At 42.7% G+C, this 13,816-nt stretch overlaps 1 pseudogene; it reads left to right on the forward strand.

The window, feature by feature from the left end:
* LOC114490459 overlaps positions 1-12,912 on the forward strand; it is an 85,877-nt pseudogene extending 72,965 nt beyond the window's left edge.
* Positions 12,913-13,816: the final 904 nt, after the last annotated feature.

Genomic DNA, 13,816 nt, shown 5'->3' on the forward strand with positions numbered 1-13,816 from the left:
GAAAAGCAAATAACCTTTAAAGATGAACAATACAGGCAAGTTCATTGCTTACAGTCACATTTGTAGGCTAACCTAATAGGACTTTGTGTTATAATTTAAAATGTTTCTGAATTGCTTTTTAGTTCCTCATCACGTTATCCATATGGCTTCTGTTTCTTGAGACAAAAACATAATTTTTCTCTTTTTAACAGAATTTCCTAATTGCACAGTTATTTTCAACCATACAAAAGGCAACATTAAAAACCAGCCAAGGGAAATAATTACAACTTTCAGACAGGGAAGAGGTAAATGATATGTAGTCAATAGTTCTTGTGCTTAAGGAATTTAATTTGGCATCAACAAAAAAAGGATTTCTCTGAAGGAAAAAAATGCAATTTAATCCACAATATATTTAGCTATAGATAGTTCTATTGACAGACTTTGCTTGTTTTTCTGATTCATTTGGTGCTTAATGAAGATATTGCTTTAGCTCTTGTATCTCAGTTCATTGTTGTATGATTCTTTAATCTTAATTTTTTTTGGCTGTGAGATAAGTAAAATAATTATACTGAGAGATTTGTAGTGTATATTGAAATTGAATGCCTCCAGGAGGCAAAACCACCTAAGGACATATAGGAATTGAACAATACAATAAATAAACTCATGTCCATGGAATATTCAAAATAGTTGATTCCATATTTGACCATAAAGAAAATTTGATACGCGTGTGTATTGTTTCACTTTTTACAACAATCATATGTTGCTTTTATAGTGCAAAAAAACAAAAACAAAATAAATTTTTAAATTTTAAATGTGTTGTTTCTATTCCTAATGTCTAGACCAATGTTTGGCACATATTAGGGACTCAGTAAATGTTGGCTGCATAAACAAATGAATCTTAACATCCATTGAGTACCTGATACATGTTAAGCACTAAACAGCAGGTATTGCCTGATAGCTGTGTAGTCTAAAGCCATTTGGGTTAAATGGATTTTGTTATATCAGAGAGCAAACTATGTGTTCTCAAACATAAATAACAAATAACAAGTCCGTAGTCACTTCTTTAGTGAATGACAGGGGCTATATCTGCTCTGCAACTGCATTGTAAATTATTCTGCTCAGTGGTTTATTTTTTTTTTCAGTTTCTTTTTGTTGTTGTTTTTCTTTTTTTTATTTCCATTGTTGACACTATTGTAGATGTCCCCATATACCATTATTGTTTTTAAATATATATTTTATTGCTTATACTACTACAGTTGTCCCAATATTTCCTTCTTTGACTCCCTCCACCAGGTACCCCCTCATTCCTTCCAGCAATCTTCCCCCCTTAGTTCACATCCATGGGTCATACATATACATTCTTTGGCTTCTCCATTTCCTATACTGTTCTTAACATCACCTTGTCTATTCTGTGCCTACCAATTTGTACTTCATCCCTGTACCTTTTTCCTCATTCTCCCTCTTCCCCCTCCCAACTGATAACCCTCCAAATGATCTCCACATCTATGATTCTGCTTCTGTTCTGCCTGTTTGTTTAGTTTGTTAGATTCAATTATTGATAGTTGTGAATTTATTGCCATTTTAATGTTCATAGTTTTGATCTTCTTTTTCTTAAATAAGTCCCTTTAACATTTCATGTAATAAGAGCATGGTGATGATGAACTCCTTCACCTCTGCCTTGTCAGGGAAACACTTTATCTGTCCTTCCATTCTAAATGATAGCTTTGCTGGATAGAATAATCTAGGTGGTAGGTCCTTGGTTTTTACTACTTGGAATACTTCCTAACAGTCTCTTCTAGCCTGCAAAGTTTCTTTTCAGAAATCAGCTGACAGTTTTATGGGAACTCCTTTGTAGGTAACTCTCTGCTTTTCTCTTGCTGCTTTTAAGATTCTCTCCTTATCTTCAACCTTTGACATTTTAATTATGATGTGTCTTGGTTTGGTCCTCTTTGTGTCCATCTTGTTTGGGACTGTCTGTACTTCCTGGATTTGTATGTCTATTTCCTTCACTAAATTAGTGAAGTTTTCTTTCATTATTTTTTCAAATGCTGTCAATTTCTTGCTCTTCCTCTTTTCCTTTTAGCACCCTTATGATTCAGATGTTGCTATGTTTGAAGATATCCCAGAGACTCCTAGGCTTATCCTCATTTTTCTGAATTCTTTTTCCTTCTTGCTGTTCTGTTTGAATGTTTTTTCTTCTTATGTTCCAAATCATTGATTTGATTCTTGGCTTCATCCCCTTCACTATTGATTCCCTGTATATTTTTCTTTATTTCACTTAGTGTAACCTTCATTTCTGCCTGGGTCTTTTTTATGCTGTTTAAGTATCCAGTGAGTTCCTTGAGTATCCTGATCACCAGTATTCTGAACTCTGCATCTGATAGGTTAGTTATCTCTGTTTTGTTTAGGGTTTTTTTCTGAGGTTTTGTTCTATTCTTTCATTCGGGCTATATTTCTTCTCGTTATTTTGGAAGCCTGTCTGTATTTGTTTCTGTGTATTAGACAGAGCTGCTTTGACTCCCTGTCTTATAGTAGGATGGCCTATTGCAGAAAAGTTCACCTGTAAGTCGGAAGGGGCAAAGCCTTAGGTAATCACCAAGGCAGGGCAACTTGTGTCACCACTCTGTGGCTCTGTGTGGGGGAGGGCTCAGAGAGGCAATAATCTGCTGCCTGGCCTCTCAAGTTTTGTCTGGGAGGAAGCTGTCTCCTGGAACTCGCCTATTACCAGACACTTCAATTTCTCCTCTTATCCCATTTGTGCCCTTTCAGCTGTTGCCCTGGTGCTGAATCCCAGAGGTGGTGAGTCTGCATAAGTCCTAAGTCCATTGCAGGCTCTTTAAGAGGAGTCTCCTGAGAATCACACGGTTTCTTCCACCACTGAAACCTGAAGTTATTACAGCCTGATTATTACAGCCAGAAGTTATGGCTGTAATATCCCTGGGCTAGGTGGTCTGGTCTGGGGTGAGATCCCTCACTTCTGAGGTATCCCTCTGAATTTTATCACCTCCACGGATGTGAGACTGCTTGTTCCACCTCTCCACATCTCTGTCCCTCCTACCTGGGTGGATGAATGTGGATTCTTTAAATCCTTGGTTGTCAGACTTCCATACATCTTGATTTTCTAACAATTCTGGGTGATATTTGTTTTGTGGTCTAGTTGTAAATTTTGCTGTAGTTGTATGAGGAGGTAAGTCATGTTTACTTATGCCTCCATCTTGACCAGAAGTCCAATCTGGGAGTTTAAACTTGAAGTTGGCTATTGCTCCATACATTTAGAAGTTAAATTCACCTAAAATCTTCACCTGTCATTTTATTTTCCACTTCAGAAACATACTAGCCTATTAATTAATATAGAAACTACCATTACAAGCTCTTATCTTTGGAGGAGAGGCTAAATTATCTTCTTTCTGAAAATCTTTTTGAATTAAAATGACTTGTTTTAGTCCTGGCTGGGTATCTTGGTTAGAGCATCATCCTGATACACCAAGGTTGCAGGTTCAATGTCTGGTCATGGCACATACAAGAAGCAACCAGTGAATGCATTAAAAAAAAATGTAATAACAAATTGATGTTTCTTCCTCTCAAATCAACAACTAAAATTTTAAATTTTAAAAAACATGACTTTTTGTTAAAAATGTCTTACTTGGTCCTAAGACATTTGGTATCTACCAAAATGATTCTTTTCCAAAGCCTGTTCATTGCTGTATAGGTCCTTAGAAGAGAAACCAAGAAGCCCAATGAATAAATAGATTAAACCAATTGCAGAAAGTTTCCTTTGAAAACAACTATTTGCCATAATCATCACTGTTAGTGGCCATTGACCAAGTGCTTTACCCTTATTATTTCATTTAATGATCACAATAATTTTACAAAGGGACATTACAGCATCCGTTTTACCAGTGAGAAGTCCTAAGATCAGAAAAGTTAAACAACTTGCCAAATGTTGCACCATTTCTAAGTGGTAAATCTGGGATTAGACCCAGTGACTTCAAAGCTTCTAGTGTGGCTGTCGTCTAGGGTTGGTTACCATGAGAGGCTAAGAATCAAGATTGGTCACTGGGGATAGAACAGGTGCAGGTATTTCACCAGGAGGTCACTGAAAAACCACTTTCAGACCAAGGGCCCTGGGTCCCTGAGGAAATAATGAGTTCCCTTGCTCACAGCCCGGTCTCTGGGCATTCAAGCACAGCCCCAGCAAGTCGCCAGGATAGCTGCATTCACCTCATTGTCCAGCACAATGCCCTTGCCCTGGCAAGGAAGTAACCTGCTGCTGTGGTCTCTGCAGTCCAGATCATGCCAGGCCTGGTCCTGTGATGAGCAGCGCCTGCAGGGGCCTGAGTTCCCCTGAGCCTCCCACGATCCCAAGCCCCAGGGAAGTCCTCACACCAGGACCCCTAGCTCCAGCTTGGGTTCCCCTCCTCCCTGCACACAGCCCCAGTGAGGTTCTCAAGAGTGTACTACCACTGAGGGTAACTCTTGTGGGCACTGGGGAAGGGGAGATAGGACCAGGGGCTTACCCTCTTCTAGCCCCAGGCTCATGGGACCCAGGTCTCCTTCTGAGTCACCATCTCCCCTGTTCCCCACTTCTTCCAGCTTGAGGCCAGAATGGCAGCCTCCAGAGCCATCAGCAAGCCAAGGAACCCTCAGAGCCCATGGGCACTCTCATGGTGGATGCCAGTGGTGGCTCCCGCAGCTCCCTCACCAACAACTCAATGCAGTGATCCTGCTTGGCCTTCAGACCATCTCCCCCAGGAGGAGAGGGGACGAAGGAGACAGGTAAGAGCTTCACAGCTGGCTGGAACTACAGCTGGCTGGAACTACAGCCCCTAGCCCCCTCGCCCTGGTCCACCAACCTCCTCCCTTCCTGAGGGCTGTGGGCCACACCTGCCTAGTACCTTCTCCCAGGCACACCCTCCATCCCACCTCCATGAGGATTAAAATCCACTGGGTCAGGTGCTGTGCTGGGCACTTTAGATACTTTATCTTCTTTACTTCTTACATTTTAAACTCCTGACATAACAGCAAAGAAAGCTAAGACTCAGAAAAGCTGGCCGGAGCAGGAAGGACCCAAACAGGCAAACCTTCTCGGTCTGCTCTCCTGCCCTTTCCACCTCGCTCTCTCAGTGGTAGCGGAAGTTTTACTGGAGTGAGTCATTTGTTAGCTGTAATTTCCCAGTTCTCACAGTTAGAAGAAAATCTCTTGGGAAGAATAGGTGCTTTTCTGACAGGGACTGAGGGTAGAAATAGAGTGATCCAAATAGAGTGATCTCCCCAGCCCTCAGAGTTAATCCCAGAGTAAATGGTCAGAGTTGAGACCTGATCATTCTCAATTTGCCTTCTAACATCCTTGACTCAAAGTCAAGGCTCAGTAACCAGTTTAAGGGACATGTCATGTGTGGATACAGAAGGAGACACCTGGGATGAGGGAGGAGCTCTATCACCTGAGTGCCCTATCTTCCACCACCAGCTCCTCACCTTGGTCTGTGACATAACCACTCTGAGCTGTAAGTTCCTCAAGCAAAGTGAAACTAAAGCCACCTATCTTGTGGCACGGCTGCCAGGGCCGATGCCTGGCACAGAGGGAACCTTGGTGCTGTTGAGTTGGTGCCTCCATATCCAGCAGACCATGCTTCCTAAGCCTCAGCCAGGGGGGAAACATCTCATCCTGAAGAGGCCAGTCTCTATTTCCCATGGCAAACCTAGCTTGGGAATTACTCATGCCTCCAAACAACCCCCTGCCCTCACTGCTCACACACGAGCAGCCTAATGCTCCCTATGCCCATCGGCCTCTCACGAATTAGTTCCAGACTCCTTCTCACAGCGTAGACACCAACCACTCTGGTGTTCCTCCCACCGCCAGTGACTGAAGGACAAACTGTGCCTTCACAGAACACTGTGCTCAGCAGGTCAGCCTGGCTCCTGGAAGTGCACACCAGAGTTTTAAGAAGATGAAAAGATTCCTGGAGGATTTGGCGGCGTTTTGGAGAGCGCCTCTGGGCAGATCACACGCTGTGACAAGTTCTTTCCAAACTGTGATATTTCAATCATGCCTTCTACAAACAACTGACTTTTCACATCTAACACACGGCGGCTGCCCGTGCTCATTTTCCCCCAATCTTAAAGTGAGTTTGGGCCTTGACACAGAAGCAAATGCGTGGTTTTCCGAACGCTGCCTGCATTCCATGGTGCCTTCGAGCTGGCAGACAGGCACAGGCAGGGGGTGAGCGGCCTCTGCTGATGGGTGCACCCAAGTCAGAAATAGCTAGCACCTCAGCCCAGGAGGGCAACAGCGCCCGTGACCCCATCCCCTCCCCTCCAGCCATTGGAGGAAAAGGAAAGGGCTGGAGAAGGAGTGAAGGTCTCACACTCTAGTACTCCCAATGTACATGGCTTTCCACTAGCAACTGTATTATCTTCCTTTGAGATTTTTCTCTTTAATCATAGATTCTCATTATCAGGGAAGTGAGACCTTGGAGGCAGAGGAAAGAGAGGCTTACTTCATATTTTAAAATGTCCCCATTGGGTAATGCTTTAAAATCCTTTAACTGAACATTCACATGCAAAAGAAAAATGAATCTAAACACAGACCTTACACCTTTCACAAAAATTAAATCAAAATGGATCATAGACCTAAGTGTAAAATACAAAACAATAAAACTTCTAGAAGATAAAGTGGGAGAAAATCTAGGTGAACTTAGGTTTGATGATGACTTTAAAACATTAAAAGCATGACCTACGGGGGAAGGGAGTAATAAGTAGTACTTCATTAAACAAAAAATCCTTCCACTGGGGGCAAAATTTTTTGTTGCACAAATAGAATTGACATACAAATATCTGGAAGAAATCATATTGAGGTTTAAAATCATACTAAAGTATAAAAGACTAATAGCAGATCTTTGCCTAGGTCATATTGCTTTACTGCTGTAGTGTAGGTGAGGAGAAAGATGAGAGCATTCTAATACAAGGATTCTCTTTTTTTAAGTATTCATTTATTTTTTAGAAAGGGAAGAGAAAACACTCATGAAATGTACAAGGAACAAAGCCTTCACCCAGGGGTAAGCACACCACTCCCATGTCAGCGTCCTGAACACGCGCCTTCTCTGTGGACACAGGAAACCTGAGGCCCTGGCAGACCTCGGAGTGAGCGTTTCCTCGCTACCAACGGCCAAGGCCGCCTCCCTAAGTCTCTGGTCTAACCCAGCGGTTCAAGTCACGGTCTTAACATCTTTGCACTATTTTAACATTTTAATTGTTAGCCAAAAGAAAAGGTATTTTAACAGAAAGCTCTATTAACTCAGTATTTGACTCAAAAAGTAGAAAAATAATAAAGCAAAAGAAAAGAAATAGGTAAAGGCAAAATCAAAAGGATTCTAAAGCAATCATGAAGGCAACTGAAATCGAAAAATCTGCTCTTCTGAAAAACATCACTTAATAATATAAGCAAACATTTAGCAAGTGTAATCAAGAAAAAGGGAGAACACAAAATGCAATAGATGAGAAATGGGGTAAGAACAACAGAAATCAAAATTTTTTTTTAAAAAAGAAGCATATAATCTTTGCTGCACCTCTCAAAAACCACTGAAGCTGAGATCCAGGTCACATCGCAGGACAGCAGCCCTTCTCCGAGGGCTCTCCTCCCTTCCCCGGTTCTGACCACTCCAAAGCTCCCACTCCCAAGTATCTCCAAGTCTTCCCCATGTGTTCACTTCATGTATCTTTTTCGTCTCTCTCCTCCCTCCCTCTTCATTATGTAGATTGGTTTAGCTTCTCTGACTTCTTTTTGTTGCCTTCCCACCTCTCCCATTATTTGAATTCTCTACCACAAGGAATACCCTGAGAGCTGACCCAGCATGACAGAACCCTACCCATTCTCCAGATTTCAGGTCCCATTTGCTCCCCCTGCTGTCTTGATACTTTATGTCAGAAATTTGGGTTCCAGTCCACAAAGCACTCACACGTGAACTAATCTATAAACTTCATCCCTGCATCCCATCAAAAATGTTTCTGGAGTTCAGCTCAGCATTGAAAGAGCAGCCCTCAGGAACCCAGAAGGTTCATTCCCAGAACTCAAGGATGGCTCAATATTAAAACTTATAACATGCCACAGCAACACAACACAAGAGAAATCATGGGACCTCGGGGGCTGCTGAAAGACATTTGCAAATACAAATAGGAAGTTGCTATGAACAACAATTTTGAAGAAAACGTAGTTGATGTCTCTATGAAAGAGACAGAGATTGAAGTTGGGAGCAAACAGAGAAAACCTACTTTTCTCGATCTAGTGACAGGGAAACCAATCTGCAACATGAGTTACTTTCATTGGTGTTGTCCTCAGGACCAGTCGAACCTGGAAACGCTTGGAATGTGGCTCTACAGGATGTCTTTCTATCTCTAGAGGCCTGGAGAACTGGTATGACTTGTTGAAATTACTGGCCATTTTTGGTTTTAGATTTATTCACAGTCCCAAATATATATTCACTATAAGTAATTTGATATTCTCACAAGACTATAAAAAATTTAAATTACCCACATTCCCACCCACCATCCAGAGAAGACTACCCACAAATATTTTAGTGTGTTTTCTCCCAGCATGAATCTGGGAACATAAGCACTCCTGGTGTTTACTAAGGACATATCTGTCACTGGTGTTGGAACAACCATTTCTGTCTCCCAGATCACTCAATGGGACTGTGGAGGCTGCTAGATTAAAGAGCTTTCACAGATTCTCAAAGCAGGAGACTGAACATGCATCTGCCCGCAAAGCACCAGGGGCATTAGGTGCCCTCCCATTGTTAGTAGAGTGCCTTCCGGGTGTGGTTTGGGAAAAAGCCTTACCACACGGTTCCAAATAATTGAAGCCTGAAGAATACACACACACACACACACACGCATACATACCCACTCCAGTTGGGCACCTCAGCCTTTGGAAATCCATGAACGATTGATTTTTATGAAAATGTATGGAGAGAGGGTCTTTAGCTTTCACCAAATTCTCAGAAGCCTGGTTTGAAAAGCTCTTTCCAGCTCTAATATTCTGGTACTGTTTGCATTTGGAGCATGTATTCTATCTGCTTGGAAGACAGAGGTCTTAGAAGAGCTAGAAACAGAAGCGGGGCTAGGTTCTTACATAGAGGGGGAAGTGTCTGCTCCCAGCACGACTCCTAGGTACACTCGTGATGTGAATAAGGGTTACCAACCTTGGGGTCAAGTTAAGAAACAGAAGGAAATTAGCTACTTTCAACACCTACCATGCACATGACACGCCTCAGGACCCTCATCTGATAAATGCCAGTGTCAGGCCCAACCCTGGCTCGCCCCAATTTTAGAGTCTATTTAATCTCCAAGCCAAATGACCTCCCCTAATCAATTGTATTCTTACCTACACCCTGGTTTTCTCTCCAACTTCTATCTTAATTAGGAGGTCAGTTAAACACACATCAGACTTATTTTTAAAAGCTTACATATTTTATTTTGAAACACTGATTCTGAAACATAAAAGAGTTATATAAAACTTCTTTCTGAAAAAGCTTTGGACTATTAAAAACAAGAAAAAACAGATTAAGAATTTATTGTTCAAAGGCTGCCATCTGGTGGCCAAAGATAGTAAACCAGAAAAATAGATCATGGAAAAGTTATGAAAAAAACCCATATCCCTAATCACCTGCTTTGTTAGCAAAGATTGATAATCTGGAATGTTATATGGAAAAATATTATATGCAGAATTATGTGCAAAAAATATTAGCATGTTTATGTCCCACTAATTCTGATCTGTAAGAGATACTACGCCTGTGAACAATGGTAGCAGGCTGTTTATCAAAATGTTTCCAAAAGCCAGATGCAGCCTCACCAGACAACACACTTGACGGTTAAATCCACCTGCACCAGAGTTATGTTTTCTTTATGCTTTTGTTTTATTAAGATTGGTTGATTGAGCCCTGGCTGGCATAGCTCAGTGGATTGAGCGCAGGCTGCGAACCAAAGTATCGCAGGTTCGATTCCCAGTCAGGGTACATGCCTGGGTTTCAGGCCATGGCCTGCAGCAACCACACATTGATGTTTCTCTCTCTCTCTCTCTTTCTCCCTCCCTTCCCTCTCTAAAATAAGTAAATAAAATCTTTTTTTTTTAAAGATTGGTTGATTGATTGATTTTTAGAGAGGGGAAAGAGGGAGAAAGAGAGGAAGAGAAACATCTATGTGCAAAAGATACATTCACAAGTTGGTTGCTTCTCACACACCCCCAACCAGAGACCTGGCCTGCAACCCAGGCATGTGCTCTGACCATGAATCAAACCCTAGGCCATGGTCAATCCACTGAGCCACACCAGCCAGGGCTCTTTATGCTTTTAAAGTATGACACAAGGTTTCGTTCACTCCACAAAATTTTATTGGGATCCTATTATGTTCCAGGTACACTGAATTTCATTGGGTGCATGATGAAGAACGAAATAAACAGCATCTGTTCTAGAGAACCTCATGGTCTGGTAAGAAACAGAGTCCCAACCTGTAAAGTTGTGTATCTGTGCCCTACATGGGCCTCAGCCTGGGGGTGTGAGGGGGAGGTGAGAGTAACCTAAAAGCTTTCACCTGCAGGGGGCACTTTTTTCTCATTCTCCTTAAGGGGGCACGGGCCATCAGCTTCTCAGGTAAGGAATTCAGATACCTGCGGTCTCTTCCCTAATGCATGACCAGCTGGAGGGATCACATTTTAGTATGTGACCTACCTCCTCCCCTTGCTCTGTCATGAATATTTCCCCCTTTACAGGTTCTTGAAAACAAAAGTAAGTTTCCATTCCCTAGCTACTGGGCAATTCTCTAGGAATACTTACGATAGTGTAAATGCTGTCAGTAGTACATAAGAATCCAACCTCGGTTGCCTTTGCAGGCTTCCCTCAAAGCCCCTTCCGCTGCCCTGGCCCTGACCTCCTATCTCCAGAACACAGCCAAGGAAAGAACATCAAAGCCTGGTGGTTGGCTGGTGAGCCAGGACATGGAGAGGCCCTGGACCCTGACAATTCTAACCAGAGTTGTAAAGGTACGTTGTATAGTTTCTGCAGAAGTTTCCGCAAAAAGTCCTTGGCCAGTAACCAATATAATATCAGTAGTTTTTCCTCCAACCAAGGCAAACAGTACAGGTTGGGGGTGGAGGCAGTAAGTTATGTCAGTTTTTCCATTTGTAGCTACCAGAAGTCAAGGACTGTTTTGGGGTTTTGTTTTTTTTTTTGAGTCTTAGATCCCATGAAAACAGCATGGGCCAAGGGAGCTACCAGCATGCTGGGATGATGTATGCAATCCACATGAGTGATAACCATCGATTGTTTTGCAGACTACCACTCTCTGCTCCAAGTAATTCCAGAGAGGCCATCGGTCCCAAGGTACTCCACCACAAGAAGGTCCTGATACTCATGATGGCCAGAGTATGCCACCCCATCCAGAGACACAGTGATTAGTCCAGAGATGGGTATGTGACCTAAGCAGAGAAGTCAGTATCCTTTCTGTGCTTTGGTAAGAATGGCAGTAAAGGGGGGGGGGGGGGCGGGGTGGGGGAAGTGTTACTCTCTCTCTTTCTCTCTCTCTCAGGCCCATGGCTATTTTTACTGCCCTCTCAAGAGATCAACACAGGAAGCAGAACTAAGAGATAGAAGTAACACCATTTAAACCTCTAGATTTGACTATGCTGTGAATTCAGAATCAGCATAAAGGGGTGCAGACGAAGAATTCTTTCAAAACTTACTTTGCTTTCCATGCTGATAGCGCTCTCACAAGCATGGTGAACATCCCCAAACCCACCAAACTTTCTGTAGGAAGTGTGGCAAGCATCAGCCCCACAAAGTAACACAATACAAGAAGGGCAAAGACTCTCTAGATAGGGAAAGCAGAGCTATGAAAGGAAGCAGAGCAGCTATGGTGGGCAGGCTAAGCCAATTTTCCACAAAAAGGCTAAAACTACAAAGACGACTGTGCTGAGGCTTGAATGTGTTAAGCACAACTGCAGATCTAAGAGAAGGCTGGTTATTAAGAGATATAAGCATTGCATCTTATCTGGGAGGAGGTAAGAAGGGAAAGGGCCTAGTGATCCAGTTCCAAGCTTTATATTGTGTTTTATTATGTGACAATAAAATTTGAGGATGTGTTTACTTCAAAAGAAAAGAACTTACTTTAGGGGGTGGCGCTGTGTCTGCAGAGTGGTTTCCAGGGGCACTCACAGAGCTGCCTCTTGTATCTCTCAGTCGATTCCAGAATCTTCAGCTCTTCAGCCTGTGCAGGGAGGCCACGCTGACACCCAGAAAGAGGCTGTCTGGGGCTGCTGGGCCAGACAGGAAGGGACCAGCAGAAAAGTGTACCAAGACTAAGAACCCAGGTGAGGTACCAGCGAAAGTGGAGAACTCCAGCATTCAGAAGACTTCAGCCCCTAAAAATGTGGGAAGATTCTTAGCAACTTACTAGTTGATGAAGTCAGAGCCAGAAAAACAACCAGAGAATGGAACAGATGTGAAGTTCAGCACTGAGGATCTCAAAGCACAGCCTAAGCAGACACTATTCTGGGATGGTGTTCAAAAGTAGGAGGCCCAGAACTTCCTTAGAGCCATGAAGCTGGAGAAAGAAGCCTTCTACCACAGCAACTGCAAAGAGGCAGGCATTGCAGGACTTACGAAGATTGTAAAGGAGGTTCACCCAGACCACACACAGTTTGAGAAAAGCTATCCCTATTATGACCCACCCAGCAAAACAGACAACCCCAGATGGTCCGTGGTGATGTAGTTTGCTCGGATGATGAAGTGTTTCATTCCCCCACTGAGCTCAAAACCCATCACCAAGATCACAAAGCCACTGGCATCCCTTTAGAAAATATGGTGCTCTTCACTCTCCAGAGACTCTTAGCCCTTGACCCAAGAGGAGTTTGATTTTATTTTGAGCCTGGAGGAAAAGAGCTAAGTCAACTGAGGTACTTGTTGGAATGGGCAAGACATTACTCCAAAGAAATGAAGCTTTTATAAGGTAACAGGAAGTATGAGGATGCTTGCTTGTTATGTTCATCTGAGGTTATATACACAGGTGGTTTTGTGTACTTTTCCCAATAGAACACTAATATTAAAAAACTTACTTCGTGGGTTAAGGCATGGATGCAAAGAATCTCTTGTGCTTTAGAAAACACATCTGTCAATTTTGGTCTCAGGAAAAAAAAAAAGGAGACCTTGAGGACAGAGCCAACCAGCTGAAGCTAGAAGCCTCATATCTTACAGGGAGGGGCTTTAGGGGTAATCTAGCACAAGGCCCTAATTCTAAATATAAGAAACCAAGACTGGGAGGAAAAAGAGGCTTGCTCGAGAGAATTCTCACTAGGGTTAACGTTTGGCAGAAGAAACTAGGACTGATGGGTGCTGGGCCATACATGTACCCGGCCCTATTGAGTTCATGCTTATTTAGTCCTCAGTCTGGGAGGTACATATTTTAGGCCCATTTGACAGATGATGGAGTTGAGACCAGAGAAGTTAAATGTCCCCACTGTCATATAGCTTCCATGGAACAGAGCTGAGCCTCAAATACAAGCCTAAGTCCTTTTCCTTTTTTTCCTACTCTACCTTTGGATAATACACATGAAGGCAGAGGCAGGACATAGAAGGGAGGGGGACTTAGCGGTGATGCCAGTCCTCCTTAAATAAGATGTCGTTGCCGCAGAGCATCCAAGAAGAGTCAAGGTTAGGACTGCAATAAAGGGCAAGACCTAGTTTAAATTGTTAAGGAAGCCCCTTAAATGTCCACATCCCAGCTGCCTTCTAGAAGTTGAGGAAGTTGAAATAGTCTCAAAATAAATTTGCAAAATAGAACTGGCAAAAAA

The sequence above is a fragment of the Phyllostomus discolor genome, chromosome 3 (genome assembly GCF_004126475.2).
Source record: "Phyllostomus discolor isolate MPI-MPIP mPhyDis1 chromosome 3, mPhyDis1.pri.v3, whole genome shotgun sequence".
Classification (NCBI taxonomy): Eukaryota; Metazoa; Chordata; class Mammalia; order Chiroptera; family Phyllostomidae; genus Phyllostomus; species Phyllostomus discolor.